Consider the following 6,000-nt stretch of genomic DNA (forward strand, 5'->3'; position numbering starts at 1 on the left):
CTTATAATTTAATAAGAACAACCAAAGTGGCATTTACATACCTGGATGAAGAAATGGTGAAAAAAATACTAATCACTCTGGTAAGACCAAGATTGGAATATGCAGCAACGATGTGGTCACCAAGTACAAAAAAAAAAAAAAAAAAAAAAAAAAAAAATTATAACAAAACTTGAAAGAATACAAAGAGCGATTACAAAATTGGAATCAACACTCTCAAAACTATCATATGAAGAGAGACTAGCAAAACTTGAGCTACAGACACTAGAGCAAAGAAGAGAGAGGAGATTTGGTAGCTATTTACAGAATCATGAAAGGTAAAGAAATTATTGATAGACAGGATCTAATAAAATGGGATGATAGAAATACAAGAGGACACGGAAAGAAAATCAAGAAAGACAGCTATAGAAGAGATCTGAAAAAGAATAGCTTTCCTCACAGAGTAATAGACATTTGGAAAAAGTTAGATGAGAAAGTAGTGTGTGCAAAAACAATACATGAGTTTAAAAATAGTTTAGATAAAATGAGATATGAAGACGGGACACCACGAGCATAGCTCCCCTTTCCGTAAAATACAACTAGGTAAATACAACAAGGTAAATACACACACATATAGATTTAATATATCTAGACTTTGCAAAAGCTTTTGATACTGTCCCACACGAAAGACTACTTACTAAATTAGCTTTACACGGAATAAGTGGTAGCCTATTATGTTGGACTAGTAATTGGTTGAATGATTGAAAACAGAGAGTTGTTTTAAACTTCTAGATGGAAAATGTTACAAGTGGAGTTCCTCAGGGTTCTGTTCTTAGGCCACTTCTATTCATAGTATATATAAATGATATAGACCATGGACTGAAATCTACTGTTTCCAAATTTGCTGATGATACAAAACTGTGCGGAATGGCAAATGATCACTTAAACCAATTAGATATTCAAGAAGATTTAGATAAATTACAGCAATGGTCTGAAAAGTGGCTAATGAAATTTAACACAAGTAAATGCAAGGTAATGCACATAGGTAAAAATAACAGTAAGTACGATTACAAATTATTTAGAAATTCGTTAACAAAAGCGGACAGTGAAAAAGATCTCGGCATAATAATCATGAACGACCTCAAATCATCCAAGCAGTGTATTTCAGCTTCTTAGAAAGCGAATAAGATTCTAGGACTGATTGCGCGATCTTTTGATTTCAAAAGTCCATCACTCATTAACAGATTATATAAATCGTTATTTCGTCCATATTTGGAATATGCTGTTTCCGTATGGTCACCGAATCTCATTAAAGGCATTGACAGACTGGAAAAAGTACAACGGCGAGCCACAAAACTGATTCCAAATATAAAAAATGAATCATACGAAAATCGACTAAAACATATGAATCTGTTTTCCCTAAAAAAGCGTAGACTCAGAGGTGACTTGATACAGGTCTTTAAGATTTTAAAGGGAATTGACAACATCAAAAGTGACAAAATTTTCACATTGAATGAGAATCAGACAAGAAACAATGGTCTCAAACTGTCCGGAAATAGATTCAATTTGGAAGTAGGTAGAAACAACTTTGCCAAGTTAATGAATGGAATAAACTTCCTGCACAGGTAGTGCAATGTAGTTCAGTTCGAAGCTTTAAGAATCATTTAGATAAACACCTAAGAAAGATGCTGTAATGATTAAAATATATTCTATAATATTTGTTTTTGTTTTGTTATCATTTGTCTGTTTGATTTTAATTTATTATTAGTTATATGTCAATTTATTATTACATACTATTTACCTGTTTGTTTATTATCTAACTATACCTATGCATTTATTTATGTATTATATTTGTCATTTACATTATTATAGTATTTTATTTGTTATTTACATTATTATAGTATTTTATTTGTTATTTACATTATTATAGTTTTTTATTTATTAATTTATCATTATTATGATTTTTTTCCTATCCGACTGAGATATGGACCAAAAGGTCTGTCGGCATGCTCCGCCTTTGTTTGTAATCCTTTGTTTGTAATATATACATATATGTATATGTATATATATATTTTGATTGAAGTTCACAGCAGCTTCTGCGTTCACGACTTTTTTGCTGAGAAGTTCTACATCTCTGATGATGGAACGGTGAGCAATGGGTAGCTCCCATAAAAGTTGCCCGAAAGACATAGAAAGTTCTTGTAGATGAAGAACACTTTATCAAATCAAGCTTTCGACCTACATAGGTCATCTTCAGGTTCTGGATTCTGGATTCCTAGGAAAGACCACCCGCTTGCGCGGGATCGTTTTTTTGTGGGAGGGGAAGAATGTCTGTAAGAAAATGAAAAGACAGTAGCGTATAAAAGAGGGCTATTGCCACCGGGCGATTTGCGAGCGATTAGGGGCTTATTGGTGGTCGTGGCTCGGGAGAACTGGACTGGGAGCTTGGACGGCGACGTCAACGTCGGGAGGAAGAGCAGATTATATCACCAACGAAAGTTTAGAAAATGGTAGGAGACGTAGTTGGAGAGAAAGGTGGAAAAACGGAAAAATCTTTAGTGGGAGGTAAACTGAAATGAGAAGATGTAGTATAAGAGAAAGTTAGAAAGGAAGCGAATTTTAGTCGAAGAAAAAGTAAGTGTAGATGTTTGTGCGTGGGACGTGGCTATGTTCGTGAGAGGTGTGTGTGTGTAATTTACGGTAAGTGAGTAGATTTCACTTCCCGCGTGTAGAGGGCGTTCCTGATTAGCCCCAGGTAAGGCATGAGAATTCCTGTTTTACCCCAGGTTGGGTTTGAGCTGTTTGCATATTTTTGTAGCCTGTCAGTTAATGGGCTACATGCGATATTATTATTATCATTATTACTATTACTATTATTATTACATCATTATGGCTATCACCAGTCAAACTGGTGAAGGGGTGTATTATTTGTAGGTACGGTTATACACGTCTTATCGTGTACACCGCACGTGGGACGGGCGCAGCTGACAGATAGTCTGTACGGTGTGGTCTAGGTGTAATATGTTGTATCAGATGTTTGTGTTTGTCGTGCAGTTTTTCTAGGTGTCTTGAGTGAAGTTTGTGTTTGTGTTGGTTGAGTGGACGGATGTTGGAAATTTGGTGTAGAGACTCAGTGGTTCTGAAGTCGCTCCATCGCGAACCCGTGATGAACTGGACAGCGGCATTCTGAACCTTCTGATGCTCGTAGTTATTAGTGGGACATGTCAGCTGGCTTAGTCCCGGGGACTGGCACAGAATCGGTCTGACGAGGGCTAGGTACAATCGACGTTTGGTTCTCAGTGTTGCAGTTTTGAAGCGTCTTAGCTTACCCAGCACAGCCCTAGCCTTCGCTCCCTGCTTGCGGAAGTGTGGGGTCCAGGTAAGGCCACTATCAAGTGTGCTACCCAGCACACGGGTATGGTCCTTCGCTGGGATGTTTGTGTTGTTAATTTTAAGAGGAGTGTTTGTGATTGTTCTGTTGGTTCGTTTGCAGCAGAAGTATACAGCATTGCATTTCGACGCGTTGGTCTTAATGCGCCACTGTTGCTCCCACGCGTGTGCCCCGTCTAGGATGTTTTGCATTACGTGTAACGCTCCCTGCAGCGTTTTGTGTCTGCTTATGTGGTTAGTGTCGTCCGCATACGAAAGAGTTAGAGCCTGGTTGCGTGGATAAGCTGGCTCTGGCAGGTCATTCGTATATAGATTGTACAGAGTGGGGGCAAGGACTGACCCTTGCGGTACTCCAGCCTTCGGCACAAAAGGTTGGGACAGACAGCCCCGCCACTTTATTCTTATTGACCTGTCGTCCAGGTAGTTGCAGAGCAACCTTGTGAACGGCAGGGCAAAGTCGAAGTTGTGGTACAATTTGTACTTAAGGCCTTCATGCCAGACAATATCGAATGCCTTCTCCACATCCTTACAAACCAAAATGGCCTTACCAGGGCGACCGTCTGGCGGTCTTTGAACCCATTGAGTGATCATGGATATTACGTCGTCTGCACCGCGCCCCGGCCGAAAACCAAATTGGCAATCCCTCAGCACATTCTCCGTCTCTAGGTACACGGTCAGGCGGCGGCATAGGACGTGCTCAAACACCTTACCAAAGTACTCCAGAAGGGAGATGGGCCGGTATGAAAGGGGGGCGGAGGCGGGTTTCTGGGGTTTAGGAATGAGGATGGTGTGGGAGGCCTTGAATAGTTGTGGGAAGTACCCAGAGGCTAGTGAGCTATTATATAGTGTCGTCATGTGTGAGATTATGTTGTCTGGCATACGTTTGAGTATGTGTGCATCGATGCCTGAGGGGCCAGGGGATTTTAGTTTTAATGCCGAGATAACCCCCTTTACCTCCTCCAAAACGATGGGGCAGATAAGGGGATCATCTTCATCTAACTGAGAGAGATCAACAGTCTCGTCGGGAATGAGGTCACTACAACTGTTCATGAAGGAGTTAACACTGTGCAAGGTGCTAAAGCAATGTGGTCCTTGCACAGGATGGGGTTTAAAGACCTCACTCCATGCTGACGCCAGAAGGTCAGCTTGGTGTTGGGGGGAGTGTGCAGAGTGGTTAAGATGGTTGATGACCTTGGGTGGAGGCACAGAGCACTCCTCCAGCTCACGTTTGAGGGTCCTCCAGAACTTGGAAGGGTCCGTCTCATAGGCGCCGGAGAGCGAGGCCATCAGTTGCTCCTCCTCCCGATGTGAATCGATGTAGAGGGACTTCCTCAGGCTACTCAGGTTATGGTACAGGCAAAGAAGGAACAGTTTATATAGGGAACTAAATACAGAATGGAAGAAAAGGAGGAATGTGATTGGTCGAGGCTGGCCAATAGGGATCTAGGCATTGACCCGGGATCCCGCTTGCGAACCTGCCTGAGCCGTACGCCGTTCGTCCTCTTCTCTAACTATCTTATAACTGTTTTGGAAATTTCTAAGGCTAGGAATTATGTACATGTCAGTGATTTGTGAGTTGAGAGAAGGGTTTTTGTTTTTTATATAAAGGGCTTCCAATATACGTAGACGGGAGTAATCTCTTTCGATATGCAGAATGGAAGTTCCTCCGACTATCAATTCTGGTCAGACTAACCCCGTGAACCTCTTCTGAGTGCTTCTTTGGAGCTCCGTTTGAGAACCTGCTACCGAAATACACCGGGTAGTATGTGTGAGCAAAATTTGACGCAGCCCGAAGGGATTTCTCTCCGTCCTCTCATTTTATGCAATGGGGGGACGTGGAGGGGGGGTCACCGATTTAATGAAGCGGCCTTGCTGTGGATGTGCTGTGTCTTGCGACACTGCTTCTGACCCAGGGCAGTGGACAAGGTGCAGGGATGACCCGTCATTCAGGAGGTGCTAAGATAGGAGGGAGGGTGGAGGGGTGTGGAGTGTATTCAGGGATGGAATGGGTGGGAATGATTTTATGCCTTTTTCTTTTTGGCTACCCCCCTTGTAAGGGGGAAAAAGCCTTGGTATATGTATGTATGTATGTATATATGTATATATATATATATATATATATATATATATATATACATATATATATATATATATACTGTATATGCATGCAGGTATACAAAGAGAATGATGATTGTAATGATAATAATCAGCGGTCAGGAGTCAGAAAGAGTCAACCAGTTGAATATCTTGGCGTTTTCATCAGCAAGGAAGGTTCTGGGCTAGAAGCCTTATCAAGAGGTCCGCAGACATCCACAGGACCAGCAAGACTAAGACCCATTTGGAGAGACAAGAACATCAGTCTTAAATCCAAACTAGAGCTCCTCCGTGGTCCCGTAGGTCTCTCTATTTTTTCTGTATACTTAGGATACATGGGTTCTGTCAGCTGAGCTGCAGCAGGAGATTTAAGCACTCTGAACAGGATGTTAAGGAAGACTCTTGTGAATCTTCTACACAAAACACATCACTAATAAGGAGCTTTAAGAAACAAAAACTACTATGGTATGGTCGTGTCACAAGATCCACTGGTCTATCAGAGACTCTTCAAGGAAAAGGCGTCAATGACAACAGAAGAAA

The 6,000-nt window shown here is 41.3% G+C and overlaps 1 protein-coding gene across 1 annotated transcript in view; it reads left to right on the forward strand.

The window, feature by feature from the left end:
* The window catches only part of LOC143030644 (uncharacterized), a 68,676-nt gene that overhangs the window by 41,070 nt on the left and 21,606 nt on the right, over positions 1-6,000 (forward strand). The gene's annotated exons all lie outside the window — the stretch shown is intronic.

Source organism: Oratosquilla oratoria, chromosome 1 (assembly GCF_046742065.1).
Source record: "Oratosquilla oratoria isolate Oo_2021 chromosome 1, ASM4674206v1, whole genome shotgun sequence".
Taxonomy (NCBI): Eukaryota; Metazoa; Arthropoda; class Malacostraca; order Stomatopoda; family Squillidae; genus Oratosquilla; species Oratosquilla oratoria.